Source organism: Mustela erminea, chromosome 17 (genome assembly GCF_009829155.1).
Source record: "Mustela erminea isolate mMusErm1 chromosome 17, mMusErm1.Pri, whole genome shotgun sequence".
Taxonomy (NCBI): Eukaryota; Metazoa; Chordata; class Mammalia; order Carnivora; family Mustelidae; genus Mustela; species Mustela erminea.
The window spans coordinates 36496013-36513957 of NC_045630.1; the positions used below are offsets into that span (position 1 = coordinate 36496013).

The 17945-nt window shown below is 48.9% G+C and overlaps 1 protein-coding gene across 1 annotated transcript in view; it reads right to left on the reverse strand.

Annotated features, from left to right (window-relative positions):
- KCNH1 (potassium voltage-gated channel subfamily H member 1) overlaps positions 1-17945 on the reverse strand; it is a 368462-nt gene that overhangs the window by 22256 nt on the left and 328261 nt on the right. The gene's annotated exons all lie outside the window — the stretch shown is intronic.

The window sequence follows — 17945 nt, forward strand, 5'->3', positions numbered from 1 at the left end:
GAGTGGCATGGGAGGGTACTGCAGGAGTCTGCTGGGGTTGGAGACTCCAAATGGGTATGTGTGCCAGAGACAAAAATGCTCAGTCACAGGCTGGGTGAGCATGAATGCAACCAGAGACCAGGGAGATGGGAGGGATTGACTGCTTTTCCCAGAGGGTGCACTGAGGAGTGGGACCCTGAGCTCTTGGCTCCTTCGGGGCTGGAGATTGGGAGGCCGCCATCTTCATTCCCGATTTCCAAAGCTGTACAGAAATAGTTCAGGGAACAAAAGCTACAGAGAGGGAACCCGAGCAGATTACTTAGCCTTACCCCTGGCAAGGGCGGTGCAATTTCACCTCGGGCAAAGATTTTTGAGAATCACTGGAACAGGCCCCTCCCACAGAAGATCAGCAAGAACATCCAGCCAAGACCCAGTTCACTGATCAATGAGAACTGCAGAACTCCAGAGCTAGGGGAACACAGCACATAGAATTCATGGTATTTTCCCCATGATTCTTTAGCCTTTTGATGTTAAATTTTAATTTTATTTTTTTCTTATCCTTTTAAAATCTTTCCTCTTTCCTATTTTGACTTTTAAAACTATTTTATCTGGGGCGCCTGGGTTGCTCAGCGGGTTAAGCCTCTGCCTTCGGCTCAGGTCATGATCTAGGGTCCTGGGATCGAGCCCCACATTGGGCTCTCTGCTCAGCAGGGAGCCTGCTTCCTCCTCTCTCTGCCTACCTCTCTGCCTACTTGTGATCTCTCTCTCTGTCAAATAAAAATAAATAAATAAAAATCTAAACAAACAAACAAATGAAAAACTATTTTATCTTATCAATATCTTTTAAAAAACTCTTTTAAATTTTTATTGTTATACTCATATTCTATTTCTTCATTGCATTTAACCTTATTTTTTGTACACATATAAATTTTTCTTTAAAGTTTTGGGATACAGTTTCTTCTAAGAGATCAAAATATACCCTAAATGTAGTGTATGGCTTTGTTCTAGTCTCCAGCCTGATCACATTATCTTTTTTTTCCCAACCAACTTCTTATCAACTCCTGTTTTAGAATCTTTCTTAATTTTCATCTTTACAGTCATAGTCTATCCCTTCACTGTGTTTACCCTTATTTTTGTATATACATAAGTTTTTATTTCTTTAAAATTTGGGGAAGCAGTTTCTTCTAACAGACCAAAATATACCCAAAATCAAGTGTGTGGCTCTGTTCTAACTGTATATATACACTTTTTTTTCTTTCTCCTATCTTCTCCCCCAGTTTTTTTTAAAAGATTTTATTTATTTATTTGACAGAGATCACAAGCAGGCAGAGACGGGGGAAGCAGGCTCCCTGCTGAGCAGAGAGCCCGATGCGGGGCTTGATCTCAGGATCCTGAATGACCTGAGCCGAAGACAGAGGCTTAACCCACTGAGCCACCCAGGCGCCCCCACTCCCCTAGTTTTAAATCTCTTCTGATTTGGTTAGTGTATATTTTTCTAAGGTCATTGCTACCCTTTTAGTATTTTTTTCTCTCATTCATCTGTTCTTTTCTGGATAAAATGACAAGGTGGAAAAACTCACCTAAAAAAGAACAAGAGGAACAATGGCTAAGGACCTAATCAATACAGACATTGGTAAGATGTCAGAACCAGGGTTCAGAGTAATGATTATCAAGATGATAGGTGGGCTTGAAAAAAGTATAGTATAGTATAATATAGAAGATAGTATATATAGAAGTATAATATAGAAAATACTAGAGAATCCCTTTCTGGAGAAATAAAAGAACTAAAATCTAACCAAGTTGAAATAAAAACAGCCATTAATGAGGTATAATAAAAAATGGAGGCTCGTACTGCTAGGATAGATGTGGCAGAAGAGAGAATTAGTGATATAGAAGACCAAATGATGGAGAATAAGGAAGCTGAGAAAAAGAGAGATAAACAACTACTGGACCATGAGGGGAGAATTAGAGAGATAAATGATACCATAAGATGAAACTATATTAGAATAATTGGGATCCCAGAAGAAGAAGAACGAGAGGTGCAGAAGGTATATTGGAGCAAATTATAGCAGAGAATTTCCCTAATTTGGCAATGGGAGCAAGCATCAAAATCCAGGAGGCACAGAGAACTCCCCAGAAATTCCAAAAAATAGATCAACACCCTGTCATCTAATAGTAAAACTTGCAAGTCTCAGTGACAAAAAGAAGATCCTGAAAGCAGCTCAGGATAAGAGGTCTATAACATACAAAAGTAGAAATATTAGATTGGCAGCAGACTTATCCACAGAGACCGTGAAGGCCAGAAAGGACTGATATGATATATTCAGATCACTAAATGAGAAAAATATTCAGCCAAGAATACTATATCCAGCTAGGCTGTCATTTAAAATAGATGGAGGGAAAAAAATAGATGGAGATATAAAAAGCTTCCAGGACAAACAAAAACTAAAAAAATTTGCAAACACCAAACCAGTCCTACAGGAAATACTGAAAGGGGTCCTCTAAGCAAAGAGAGAGCCTAAAAGTAACAGACAAGAAAGGAACAGAGACAATATAAAATAACAGTCACCTTACAGGCAATACAAGGCATTAAATTCATATCTTTCGATAATTACCCTGAATGTAAATGGGCTAAATGCCCAAATCAAGAGACATAAGGTATCAGAATGGATAAAAAAAATAAGAACCATCAATATGCTGTCTAAAAGAAACTCGTTTTAGATCCAAAGACACCTCCAGATTTAAAGTGAAGGAGTGGAAAACAATTTACCATGCTAATGGACATCAAAAGAAAGCTGGAGTGGCAATCCTTATAGCCGATAAGTTAGATTTTAAGCCAAAGACTATAATAAGAGATGAGGAAGGACACTGTATCATACTTAAAGTGCCTGTCCAACAAGAAGATCTAACAGTTTTAAATATCTATGCCCCTAACATGGGATCAGCCAATTATATAAACTAATTAATAACAAAATCAAAGAAACACATCGACAATAATACAATACTAGGCAACATTAACACCCCCCTCACTGAAATGGACAGATCATCTAAGCAAAAGATCACAAGGAAATAAAGGCCATAAATGACACACTGGACCAGATGGACATCACAGATATATCCAGAACATTCCATCCTAGAGCAACAGAACACACCTTCTTCTCTAGTGCACATGGAACATTCTCCAGAATAGATTACATCCTGGGTCACGAATCAGGTCTCAACTGGTACCAAAAGATTGGGAGCATTCCCTGCATATTTTCAGACCAAAACGCTTTGAAACTAGAACTCTACCACAAGAGGAAAGTTGGAAAGAATTCAAATACATGGAGGCTAAAGAGCATCCTACTAAAGAATGAATGGGCCATCTAGGAAATTAAAGAAGAATTTAAAAAACTCATGGAAACAAACGAAAATGAAGCACAACTGTTAAAAATATGTGGGACACAACAAAAGCAGTCCTGGGAGGAAAGTATATAGCAATACAAAACCACTGGACTTCATCAAGATAAAAAGCTTTTTCACATCAAAGGAAATAGTCAACAAAACCAAAAGGCAACCAACAGAACGGGAGAAGATATTTGCAAATGACATATCAGATAAAAGGCTAGTATCCAAAATCTATAAAGAACTTCTCTAACTCAACATCCAAAGAACAAATAATCCAATCAAGAAATGGACAGAAGACATGAACAGACATTTCTACAAAGAAGACAGCCAAATGACCAACAGACACATGAAAAAGTGCTCCACATCACTTGGCATCAGGAAAATAAAAATCAAAACCACAATGAGATACCACCTCACACCAGTTAGAATGGCTAAAATTAACCAGTCAGGAAATGACAGGTGCAGGTAAAGATGCAGAGAAAGGGAAACCCTCCTACACTGTTGGTGGGAATACAAGCTGGTGCAGCCACTTTGGAAAACAGCATGGACGTTCCTCAAAAAGTTGAAAATAGAGCTACCCTATGACCCAGCAATCTCACTACTGGATTTTTACCCTAAAGATACAAATGTAGTGATCCAAAGGGGCACATACACCCAAATGTTTATAGCAGCAATGTCCACAATAGCCAAATTATGGAAAGAACTTAGATGTCCATGAACAGATGAATGGATGAAGATGATGTGATACATATGTATACAATGGAATACAATGCAGCCATCAGGAAACCTGAAATCTTGCCATTTGCAATAACGTGGATGGAACCAGAGGGTATTATGCTGAGTGAAATACATCAATCAGAGAAAGAAATTATCATATGATCTCTCTGATATGAGGAATTTGAGAGTCAGGGCAGGGGGTTGTGGGGGAATAGGGAGGGGAAAAAGGAAACAAGATGGTTTCAGACAGGGAGACAAACCATAAGAGACTCTTAATCTCAGGAAACAAACAGGGTTGCTGGGTATTAGGAGGGGATAGGGTGGCTGGGTCATGGACACGGGGAGGATATATTCTATGGTGAATGCTGTGAATTGTGGAAGACTGATAAATCACAGACATGTACCCCTGGGGCAAATAATACATTATGTGTTAATTAAAAATAAATAAATGTATGTATGTATGTATGTATGTATGTATGTATGTAGTCTGAGAATCCTGAACCTCAACCTGGGGCCCCACCTGTGCCAGGTTCCCGAGGGGTATTTGCAGCCTTAGGGGCATCTCTGGGCAACACACACTGCCAGTTCCTCTGCTTGTCCTTCCCTCCAGTCCCAGGGTTCTGGTCCTTCTGGTCCCTTAATCATCCAGAGAAGGGGCACAGTGGGCCCATTCTCAGGAGAAATCATTAAAGAAAAAATGTCAGGGACACCAAACTGAATGGCACCTCTTCGAGACTGGAGATCTTTAACTCTCTTCCCCTTTCCCATCAGAAGTTCCACCCTGAAGCTCACAGCCCAGCTGTGTGATTCAGGGCTCCTTCATTATGGGAAGAAGCCTGGAGTCCCCGGCCTCCCCGCCCCAGCTGTGCTTGTCTACCAGGAGAGGAACAGAATCACCTGGGGAACTTCCTTCGTGTCATCAAGATAGCCCCATAGGCACATAGTTCACAGTTGTGTTTAGAGGCCATGGCTGTGCCCATGGTCAGGAGGAAAGATGCCCTCCGCTCAGTGCCAGGGGGCCAGCTGCACACACCGTAGCCCCTCACTGGCTTCACCAGCCCCCTCTTGCTGTGTGTTTCCCTCCCGGGCACCAGCCATCACTGCCCGCCTCCCTGGTCTTGAGCCCATCAGGGCAGAGGTCTTGAGACAGTGGATCTGAAGAAAAAAACAGCTCCGCTTGGGCCCCAGGTATATATGTCTACACAGTCTGAGCCCTGTGTGGGCTGGATGCATGCAGCTGGGGAGCAGAGCCATAGCCTGTCTCCCCGGTGGGGAGGAGCTCAGCTAGGAGTCTGCTGCTATAGGCAGATCCCAGAGCTGGGAAGGGGCCCACTCCTCGGACACCAGACATAACCCAGCAAATCAGCCCTGGCATTGGGCAGCCTCCCTAGCCCCCCGCCCCCAGTCAGGAGACCAGTCTGAGGCTCTCCATGATCAATCCTTCCTTCCCAAGGCCTACCCTGAATTCCTCACGGCGGCTTTGAGCCTCATGCTCTGCCACAGGGAGAGCGGACACCCTCCCCAAAACCTCATCCCACCAGGAAGCAGTTCTGATCAGCCATTCAGTCTTTTAGTGTCTGCTGGATACAGACAGAGGTACAAGATATATGAGGTGGGGGAGTCCACGTGGAAAGAAAGTACAAAGAGCCTTCCTTGGGAACTGATGGTCCAATGGCTTTTCTGGCCTGAGCTGGTCTGAAACCACTGCGTTTTACGCAAGGACCCCTGGAATGAGGAAAAGGGGGTGGGGGGCCAGGGGCCCCTCCCAGTGTCTGCCTCTATTGTGCTCTCCCTGTGCTGAGCCGCCAGGCTCTCTGCCATGCTGAGGCTGGGACGGGGCCGCCCATCTTCCATCAGGACAGGCCAAGTCCCAGTCCCAGGCTGCGGCACCGGCCCCACCGGTGAGGGCTCGGGCCCTGGGTTCCTCTTGCCTGGCCTTCCTGCTGGGAGGAGCCTGCAGCCCAGCTGGTCTGCACCCTGCGCTCGATGAAGAGCTTTTCCAGCCCAGGGACCATGGCTCCCAGGTCTCGGATGTGAGGGTGACTCAGAATGGCCACTGGCCATGCATGTGGGTATTCCGTATTCAGCTGCTGACATTCCAGTCCCCCAGGGCCTGGACCTCTTCTAAGCCCTGCTCCCATACCACCCGAGGCACTCACACTGTTCAGCACTTGTTTAATGTTCCTGAGACTATTACTGTGTTCACCTGTCTCCACGGGTACTCTGATGGTCTCCCCACTCCCACAGTCCCCACGCCCCCAGCTACAAGACCCATGTCCTTGCCCAGACAGGCTCTGGCTCACTGCTGGGCCCCCACAGCTAGACCGACACCTGGCACACAGCAGACATCCCATGAGCATTTGGGGACTGACTGTCTGACTTAGGCAAAGCCATGAGCTTCCCTGGTCTTCAGTTTTGTCCTTATAGCTTGGGAATACTAGCCATTACTGGAATCTCTAGAGGAATGCCATGAGGCTAAAATGAGACGGTGCACCCCAGGGTGTGTGTGTGTGTGTGTGTGTGTGTGTGTGTGTGTGTGCGCGCGCGCACGCAGGTGCACATGTGTGCAGTTATTTACATGCTGCTGATCGATCCACCCTCCACACTCTGCTTGGAGACGCTGGCGCTGACAGCCCGACACCCACGTCTCCCAGACTCCCTGGGCAGCCAGCTCCTAGTTAGGTTCCGTCCATGGCAGGCCATGGCAGGACTGAATGGCAGGTGGGGAGAAGAGCCTTCCTCCCCGCTTTTAGCTCCTATAGTCATGGCGCCAGCAGCAGCGGGCAGCTTCGGGCCCACCCTCCGGCAGCTCCTTTCCTCTCCGTGCTCCCCGCGTGCCAGCTCTGCCATGCTCCCCTGGGGCACCAGTGGCAGCCCCGCTGTGCACATGGCAGTCAGAGAGCTTGGCCCCGCAGCTCTCCCTGCCCCCTGGGCGCCCCCAAACCAGGCCCTGTGCCGAGAGCTGGGGACAAGCCCTGGGTGTGTCTCCTTGGATGTCCTGGCACCAGACACACCATGTCCCTTTTAGAGGTCTGAATACTACAGCACCCCAGAACACCCTTCCTAGAAAGGGGGGCCTCCCTGGGCCCTCGGATGTGATCATGCTGCTCCCTCATGCACATCCATGGGAACGACACTGCTGTTTCTAGCTCCTAATATCCGGGCATCCTCGACCTCCGCTTTTCCCTCTTTCAGCCTTCCGACACCAATTCCCTGATTTAAAGCTCTTAAAAATTAGTGTGGTTCGACTTCTGTTTTCCTGACAGGGCCCTAACTGCAGCAGGGGGAGGAGCTGAGGGGAGGAAGTTTAAGTGGAAATGTAGCAGTGCCTGAGGAGGAGAGGCCTGAACCCTCACCTGATGTCCACAGCCCCCGTTTTATTCACCACAGGCTGCCCACGGGGACTGGGCGAGGGCCCCAGTCAGCGTTACCTTTGCCCATGCGCCTAGCACCTTGGCTTCTCTCTCTGGAGCCTGTCAGGGCTCCCATCAAGGCCTTGACTTTCTCCCGGTTCTCTTGACTACAAGGGCTGGGGGTCCCCTTCCTTCCTCTCTCTGCTCAGTCTATTCCCATCATTCAGTGGATCTGTTGTTCCTAAAGCTTCCAGAAAACAGCTGGCACAAGGCCTGGGCAGGGGAGGAGGAGGCTGATTCTCACCCACGTCTGCCTTAGAAATACCCTGTCTCTGGATGAGTCAGCCGCTGCCCAGCTGCGGCCTGTGTGACTCACAGCCCTCTACTGAGTCAGGGCCAATGCTCAGCGCTTACGTGCCTTCCCTTAACTCTTAACCACAAGCCCATGCAGTTGGGACTATGACTACCCCTCTTTCAGAGATGAAGCACTCAGGCTCAGAGATGAATGTTACTCAGTCAGTTAGTCTACAGATGACCAGAGCCCAAGTTGGCTGATCTCAAGCTCTGCCCCTGAGGCTGGGATCGCCACAGATCCCAGAGCAAAGGGTCCTTGAGTAGAGGGAAGGGTCAAGCTCCTCTGTTGAGGAAGCTGCCCAGGGAAGGCCTCCAGTGCTCTGAGCAACTGAGGGCCAAGAGGACATTCCTGGCAGACAGAACTGTAGAAACACGGGCAGGACATTTACTTGTCCCAGGCTCAAAGCTTATCCTGGGATCAGCACTGAATGCCCCCAAGAATGAATGAGATGATGGTCAGGTATGACCAATGTCAGCTGCCCAGACCCAGGCCTGCCTCCCGGACTGGGACCAGGCTCTAGGCCTGGGGCTGAGGGGTCGAGTCAACCCTCAGAAGTGTTTACCTGCCTCTGTTGCAACCCCTTTGACCAAGTACAGATATGGGATGTGTTTCTTCAATCCTAGCCAGCTCCTCAATCCTAGGAAGCAGGGGCAAAAACCTGCCTCCCCAGCCACACAGTCATGCCAAAACTGGCCAAGCACATAGCCCATGCCTGCCGCTGCCACTCTCCCCCATGGAGGCAGGGACTGTGCCCTCCTTCTGGCCCACGATCTCTGCTGGGCTTGGGGATCTGGTCATGTGATCTCCAAAGGCTGAGGACCCTCTTCTTGTCCCCACCCTCCACGCCCTGCCCTGGGTCAGACAGAGTCAACCACATCAGCGCATCTGGGAAAGTGACATCTTCCTTGCCAAGCAGCTGCTGAGGCTGCCTCCGGGGGTTTGTGGCCCACACCAGGTGGCTGAACCAGCTCCGCCTCCTTTACTCTGTAATCCTTTCCCACGCTACCATCAGAGCACATGGCACCCGGGGGGACACCTTCCGGATTGTGGTTCTCTCCTTCCTTGGGTATACAGATGGCAGGAGTCAGTCCTGAGTCCAGGACAACAAAGGAAGGCTGATGGGTCAGGCTGCAGAATCTGGCCTTGGTTTTCTCAGCATCTGGTATCTGGGCTGACCTGGAAGCTGAACATCTAGACAATAGTCCTTCCGTCTCACACGCCTACACTCGGCCCACAGACTTGAAGCAGGAATGCATCAACGCCCTTGACCTTCTTGGGGGGAGAGGAAGGGGGGTGCGGGACAAATGTGGCAAACTGGTCCCACCACTCTATTCTGACCCCCAAAGTCTGGGAGATCACCGGGGAGCAAGAAAAGGGCCATGGGATCTGCGAGGAGCTAGGGAAGTGGACCTGAGGATGCCTGCTCTGTTCCAGGGGACCCGGGCATCTGAGGGGGATAGAGGCCCTAAAAGGGGGACAGACAGAACAGAATGAGACGGATGGAAGGCAGGACAGAAAGAACGAGACGGATGGAAGGCAGGACAGAAAGAGAAGCAGCCCTTGCAGAAGAGGCTCACGGGAATGGTGCAATAAGAAACAGCCAGAGAATGGGCACAGAAGAGATGGCAGAGAAGTAAGCACTCGTGTACCCAAACCATAGAAGGAAAAAGCAGGGGCAGCCTGCACAGAGGGAGCCCAGAGTCATCTGAAGACAGCAGGGGCCCCCAGGTGCTGCGCTCCCCCTGTCCATCAGATGCTCCTCTAAACAGCTTGCATAGGTTATTTCAGTGAATCCCAGCAACCCTACAGAGTAGCCCCTCTTGTAATCCCATTACACAGATGAGGAAGCTGAGGTGGAGGGAGAGGACAGAGCGAGTGAGGGGCGCAGCTAGGGCTAGCCTGTAGGCTGGAGCACCTGACTGCCATCCAGCCTGCAGCCCCTCAAGGCCCCTCCTCCTCCCGGATTCTCACCTGGTGGAGAATCCACCTTGCCATGAAAACGGGACTCCTTTTCTCTCCCCAAGGCCGCCTCCCAGCACAGACCCACGGAAGGGAAGCTTCAGTCTTCAAGCCCGGTCTCTGCCTGCACACTCTGCCTCCATGTTTTGGACCTTCTCCCCAAAGTGGGTCTCTGTTGGTACCATTCTTGTACCTGCTGTGAGCAGAACCACAGACCCACACACTCTTCAGGGTGGGCCCGCGGACGAAAGGAGCTCCACCGTGTGCCCAGGACTCAGCACCCACCCAGGATCAGTAAATGCAGTTTCTGCCCCCCGCCATCCTGCACAGAACGTCTCATCTTCCGCCTCCCCCTCATACTGCAAATGTGGCCCTTCTGGGTCCCCCATTCAGTGGCAGGGACTGTCCTGCCACCCAGGCCAAAGGAGCCGCGTCTGGTCAGACCTGGGCATGGTGTGGACACGGCGGCTCAGATCAAGACTGGCGAGGAATATTTCTGTCCCGTGAGCACAAGAGTGGCCAAGAGAGCCCCACTCTGCACAGGAGAAGCTTCAATAAGCCGTCTTTGGGGGCAGGAATGGAACCCCTCAGGCCTGGGGAGCCTGGTCCTCGGGCATCCAGGGAAGTCACTGTGCATAATCGAAGGAAGGCGGTGGGAACCAGGGCGGTCTGCTGGGAGGTGGCGGAAGCTTCGCTGCCAGCGTGCAGGGCTGTGTGCTGCCCTCTGCTCCGTAATTCACAGCGATAGTTCAAAAGTATTTCACCAATGGACATTGTATACACGCTTTTTTTTCCTGGATAAAAGAAAAAAGTCAACCTGACCAGATGAGGATTCTTGGCGGTTGGGCTATACCTATTACTGTTTGTTTTGTAATGTGAACACTGGTGCTCAGCTTGTCTGGCTGATCAACAGAGCAGAGATGAACCAAGGTGTGAGCCCAAGAATCCAGGCTGTTTCCCTCCGACCCAGCTGCCAAGCACTCAGCCACTCCTCAGTGGCTGGCTCCCAGGATTAAGCTTAATTGGCTGAAAGAACACAAGCAGGGAGCTGATGGTCCCAGGTCCCTCTCCTACTTAGGAAGAGTCCCCCTTGTGCTGCCCTTTGAAAATCAGCCAGCCAACACGTGAGCCAATTAAGGCAAATTGGAAAGTAACAAGCCACCAAAGGTATTGTTCTTGGCACATGTCTTTTTGTATGCAATGGTTGCCACAATTAGACTCTCTCCTGAGAGCACTGGGAGTGACAGGAGAGGCTGCTGAAAGCTCTGAGTGGGGAACCAAGCGCCACTACCCTTAGCATGAGCAGCAGACACCTCACTGCCCACTGGCAGGGCTCAAAATCCCCACCACATTCCCTGCAGCAGGTCGGGAGTGCCCAAAGTCAGCCTCCTGTGTGAGGTCCCAGACCAGGGTCCAGAGTCCATCTGTGCGCAGGAGCCCCGCCCCGGCTTCCCTTCAAAGGTGCTCTGCCGGCATTTCAACATCACCATCTAGTCCCTTTCTTCCCACCTTCACCCTGTGTTCTCTTTCTTCTTTATATTAATTTGTCAACTTACTTCATGTATCTTAGGTCTTAATTTGTTGCTATTTACATTCATTGTAAGAATCTCCTCCTAGTTCAGGGGTTAGCAAACCTTTTCTGTTAAGGGACACCTCTTAAATACTTCCTACTTCGTAGGCCACAATACTATCTCTGTCAAAGCTATTCATTTCCACCTCTGTAGGACAGAAACAGCTGGAGAAAACATAAATGAATGGGAGTGGATGTGTTCCAATAAAACTTTACTTACACAAGCAAGTTGTGGACCTAACTTGGGTCAGGCCACTTGGCTCACTGCTGTCCTGGTCCATAGTTTTGCTTTTTATGTTCTTTTGTCATACTAACATTTTTCACGTTGACACAGTCACATTTTTCTGTCTTTTGATGTATGGTTTATGCTTTTTGTGTAGCCCATTTATTCTATAGGTGAAGACAGTGAGGCCCAGGAGGGAGAATGGCTTACCAAGGTCTCACGGGTGCTCTGTAGCAGGAACTTTGTTCTCCTGTAAGGTCACAGGGCACCAACTTTGTGATCAGACAGCCTCCGCTTTGAATTTTGGTCTGTCACTTATGCTTGGACAAGACACAGACACACACAGACACACACACTCATACACACACCCCCTTTTCTTTTTTCTGAAGTTAATTGTTACCTAATTTTTTAAATCAGCCTGGTTGTCCATGAACCCTCACTAACTTATTCCATATGCCCTGGTATCTCTATAATATACCCATTAATAATATATTCTATATTTCTAAGTAATTAGTTCCCTTTTTTCCCCCCTCGAGACACCATTTCTGGAACCCTCCGTCCCCTTGCTCCAGTCTGTTCTGGCTTCTTTGCCAGGCTCAGGAGCTTCCTTCACGGGTACTTCCTCTTTCTTAGCTCCCTCCTCATTTCCTACAGTGGCTCCCCAAGAAAAAATTCCCTGAAAGCCATTTGAATCCCTGCATTTCTAAAAATGTTTTTACCTTCATCCTTGACTAACCGGATACAGAGCTCTAGAACGAAATACTTTTTCATCAAAATTTTGTAAGTACCACTCCACTAGACTTTACATGCCTGCATTACTATTGACGTAGGCACTCTGACTACTCATCTCTTGCATGTAAACTACTCTATCTCTATGGAAGTCTCTAGGATTGTTTTAACCCCCTGAAGTTCCAGGATTCTCCAAAGATATGTTTTGATGTGGGTCTTCTCTACCCAAAGAGCCAGACACTTGATGACCTTGCAAACTAGGACTTTTGATCTTTGGCTCTGAAAAATGTTCTTACAACAACTCTGGGCAGCAGAGCGAAACAGGGAGCCCATCCTGCGTGTGCTGGGGCAGTTCCTGGACCCGGCCCAGCATGGCGTCCGCAGGCACGAGATGGCCTTGGGCTTTGGCCAGCCTACTACCCATTTTATGCAGACCTTCCCCATGCCGAGTGGAGCCATCCAAGGGGACAGCATTGATGTGGGAAACAGAGACAGAAGAAAAATTATTAAATTTCCTTACCTGCTGACAAGGCAGAGTGACATTCCACTAGGGACTCAACTACCTCCACCTTAAGGCTTTGCTAAGGGCAATGGGCAATCCTAGCCTGACTGAACCCTACCCCAAAACAGGATCCTATAAGTCTACTTTAACAATTCCTTTGGAAACTTCCTTTATCTCTAAACCCTCCATGATAGTGTTGACAATCATTCCCAAGCATATGGTCCACTGATATACATCTAAAGGGTCTCACGACAATGGTTTTATTACTGGTAATGAATAACCTTTTCCCAATAATAGCTAGCCCCTCAAGGTCCTGGAAACCCTGCTTCCAAAATTCCTTAGAGACTTAAACCATCCCCGACCCCCTCCCAACTTACAAGTATATGATGGACCACTCCTCACAACCCCGGGGCAGCAGCTCTTTCTGCCCATGGGTCCTGCCCCCGTGCTTTAATAAACCACCATTTTGCACCAATTTTTGAGATAAGAATTCTTTCTTGGTCATTGGCTCCAGACCTCACCCCATCAAACCTCACTTATGTTCTAAAACTTCATCAGCATCTCAGTTACCAGTTGGGCTCAGGGGCTACCCAGTGTGAGGGCCACACTACTTGGATGTAACCTGGGATTGGAAGCAAGTGAGGCGGGATCCTGCAAGGTCCCCAGACCTGTTACTCAGTATCTACATGATCCGCATCAGCCCCCCAAAGTGCACCGAGATGCTCTTCAGAGCAGGAGGGAATCTACCTGCTCACCCCCAAGGTGCTGCTGATCACTATGGACCTAATAAAATCCACGGAGGGGCACGCCACAGAGTAATGTAGATTTTGACCTAACGCTTAGATCCAGCCCTCCTGGAGGATGTGGACCAAGCCAGCGGCCTCCTCCTGGAGAGAATGGTGGACACGCCAGCCCACAAATGCGTCATATTTCGGAAAGAGTAACCTCCTCCTTCTCCTGCATAATTGTGTCTCCACCAAAACCCCTTCAGGAACAAACTCTGACGGCCAATCCCTGCCTGCTAGGACTGAGCCAGGAGGACTGGCCTTGCTGGGGGCTCTTGGCTGGTGGCCCGGGGCTGCTCAGTACCTGGAAGTAAAATGCTTCTTGCTGTCAAAAAAGAAAAAAAAATTTCCTCTAGTGGTATTCCACTGGTTTTTGGATTTTCAGGGGAAATGAGAAATAATAAATACTGTTGCCCAATCCTCTATATTTAATGTGATTTTGGGCTCCATAGGGAGCCCTTGCTAACTAATCTGGAATCCAGCAGCTGTAACATTAAAATAATAAATTTGGTAACATTAAAAAAAAAAAACACCCTGCTCTGCATGACAAAAGACAATGTATGCAAAATTAAAAGACAAATGAAAAAAATGGGAAGATATTTATATTTCTGTTATTACAAAAAGAAGCTTCTAGAAATGAATGAGAAAAAAACCCTCAACACTTCAATTTTCAGAATGGACCAGGATCACAGGAAAAGAAATTTAAATGACACTAAGTATATGAAAAACAGCCAAATCTCACTCATAATAAGAGAAGTCCAAATTTAAACTACTCTGAGATACCATTTTTTTCAACTATCAGATGGGTAAAAACCTAAAGTTTGGTAATTCACCTTTTTGATAAGGGTGTGGGGAAATAAATCTCCTCCTGCACCTCTGGCAAGTTTTTGTAGTCTTTGACTACCAGTTTCCTTTGTCAGTAAAATAGAGCTAATAATAGTGCCTACATGCTTTATAGAATTACTAGAAGGATGAAAAGAAATAATGCAAGTAGAGTGTCTAATATATATTTAATGAACCCTTAGTTAAATATTACTCATTGGGATGCATGGATGGCTCAGCTGGTTAAGGGTCTGCCTTTGACTCAGGTCATGATCCCAGGGTTCTGGAATTGAGTCCCGGGCTCCTTGCTTGGCAGGAAGCCTGCTTCTCCCCTGTTTGTGCTCTCTCTCTCTGACAAATAAATAAATACATCTTAAAAAGAAATAAATACTACTTATTAATATTATTAACATCCATTTGACCATTATTATAGTTTTCTTCACAGAAGTTTCTACAAAAGATGAGACTAAATGCTGCCTGCCTTCTTATGCTCCTGTGAGAGCTCCAAGGGCAGAGACCAAGCCTCACACTTTCATGCGGTTCTCGGTTCCAGGCGCAGGACAGGACACAGAGCCTGGGCTCACTAAACACCCAGGTTTGAAATATAATGAAATATAATGAAATACAATGGTTCATTCTTAGCCTCCACCTATAATCTTGGGCTTGTGCCCAGAGTTTCTTCCATTGCCTCTAAGCAGGGGGGCAGAGGCCAGCCGCTGAGATGAACAACAGGGGTGCAGGCCCATGTGTAGAGCCGGTGCCACGGGGTTGAAGGGCAGAGGGCACCCCAGCAGGAGACAGGCCTGTCACGGGTGAGACAGTCACCGCAGGTGACTCAGTGGTCATTAGCACTGCCCATCACTGGTGCCCAGCTGCCAGCTCCAGGAAGCACCGGCTCGTCGGGGAGAGATGTGTGGGGCAGGGCAGGGCAGGGCAGACCCCACAATGCAATCTCCCTGGGGTCAAGGGTTGGGGGGAAGCTTCTAGTGCCACGTGAGAACATGTCTCAGAGACAGGGACCCTATCTGCCTCCTGCTGGGGAATCCGAGGGAAGGGAGGGCCTGAGGAGCCACCCCATGCTGGAGGTCTCCATAGGAGGCCTCCTGATGCCCCAACCATTTCATGTTTAGGTTATGATCCCATTTCCAGTAACAATTTCTAAGCCTCCAAGATTAGAGACCTCAGGCCCTTTCCGCCAGCCTTTGTTTCCCAGCAGCCCTGGCTCCTTTGAGAACAAAGGCAGAGGGAGGCAAAGAACGATGCTGGAATCAGGGGGACCTCGGGAAGTCACCGGCCAGTCCTCTGTCCTCAGGTCAGTGACCTTGTAAACCATTTCCAGTGCAAGCCGCCATTATGCCTGGCATTATTAATATGACAGTTGACATTCGTTCTGTTTTCGGTTGACAGAGAGCTGGCATGCACGCTGTCTCCTTTGAGATCCCAGCAGCCCTGCAGCATCTGTGGGGCAAGTGTTCTTATTTTGTGTAGATGAGGAGAGAGCCGGGAGAGCCCAGGTCCTTGCTCTCGCAACACCAAATGCTATTTTCTCTTTCTGAAGGTCCAGACAGGCAGTTCTGCATTTAATCATCTGCTGGTCAATGTTAGACACACACACACACACACACACACACACACACACACACACACAAGCCAAAGTGTTGGCTTTTAAGTGAACCCAACTCCACTTGCTCATTTCTTCATGTATGTGGAAAGCAGCTGGTCACTGCCTGTTCTTCCTGTATATACTTTGCAAAGCCAAGGACAGCAAATGACTCAGCCAGAAGCCCTCTCCCTGCCAGCCTGCAAAAACCCAAGCTCTCTCCTTCCCTCTCCAGTTAGCAGGAGCATGTGGCATTGTAAGTAGGTCAGCAGGGGTTTGGCGTGGGTATTCCCAGGCAGGCGGGAGGGAGGTGGGAAGGCAGGGAGGTAGGGTAGCATGTGCCCTGGAGATGGGAGGTCATCTCACTGGCATTGAGAATGCTGGAGGACGCTGTGGACTTCATCACCTCTCCCCGCCATCGCCTCCCTGCCAGGGAGGAGACAAGGAGAGAGGGTCTGCTGAGAAGTACTGAGCAGGCGAGGCCTGCCAGCCTCTCCAGGGGAAAGAAATGTCAGCCCAGGCCCTTGGTGGAAATACACATTCTTCTAAGCCTTCAGCTCTGAGCTCTCCTGCAGCTTGCACCCGAGAAGCTGATGAAGCTGAAGAAGAATTACAGGCCTCTCCAGTCTCTCTTCCCTGGGGGTTTGACCTTCACCTCAAGAAATGCATGGAAGTCTTGGACCAGACAGAGAAAATAGCATCCTGAGGTGTGTGATTTTCAGCTAGCAAGCATCACTGTCAGAGCAGTGGGGACACCATCTTGGGTCTGGACAGCCAAATTTGAGGCCCACTTAGGCCAATGGTGTTCCTGGGGGACCCTGGCTGGCCCAGGCGCAGAACCCATTTGGCTGCAATTTCCATAACGACGACAACAAAAGGCTAAAACCACCTGCTATGACAGCGCAGAAGGTGTAATAGAAGGAAAGAGCTCGGAAAACAGACCTCCTGGTCGCCCTTTCTTGGTCATCCTCCCCCTGGCAATCCTCTTGCCCACGGCTCTCAGCCAGGGTCCTCCTCTTGGTCCTGGCTCAAGGGCCTCCCACTCACCCATGACGGTCAGCCATCCCGCCCTCATTCCTCACTCCCCTCCCCGTCATACTGTGTCTCTGCCCAGTGTCTGTGCCTCCCAATTCAATCCCAGCCTGCGTCTGCGCCACGACACCCCCCCACCAAACCACATCCCCGATGGTAATCGCCATCCGCTTACTAAGAGCCACGTGATGGGCCACCCACTCTTCCCTTATTGCATGGCATTTAATCCTTATAACAGCTCTGAGGTGGGTCCCATCACCAGCCCCCTTTACAGCTGAGGAAACAGATGTGGGACGGGTGAGGAGTTTAACTTAGATTCGGATCCAGAAAGTCGGACTGCAGATCTTGGCCTTTTGCCCACTCATTCCCCTCCTCACTGGCACTATTTGCACTCATCCCGAAATCTCCCCTCTCCATAGGAGGCCTGCAGGGCCTCTTCCAGACTCACTCAGCCTGAAGGACTAATCGTGTGGGGTGCGGAGCACTCCCTTGAGGGCAGGCTGTCACCCCTTCCTTACCCACAACCCGTTGCTGTGCGTAAGACATGCAAACGGCTTCTAGTATTTGCAGAAGCAAAATGCAGCATGGAGAGTACAGCCCACCACAAAATAAACAAAGCCTTTGAAAATCAAATAAAAATGACCCTTGCTTTAACCATTCTTTAGAATCATGTGCACCATGGCTGGAAAAGACCTCGTACACCACTTTGTCCAGCTTCTTGACGTTGCAGATGAGGAAACTGAGGCCCACAGAGGGGGAGGGGCATCCTCTGAGCCCAAGAGTCAGGAAACGGCAGCCTGAACAGGGAATCAGTGGCTCTTCTGAGCTCAGACCATGCCTCTTAGCAAGTGGGTGGAAGGTAATAAAGGCATTAGCAATTTTTACTAAGCATAGTGGCCCCTTCTCACCATGACACCCGAGGTCAGCGCTGT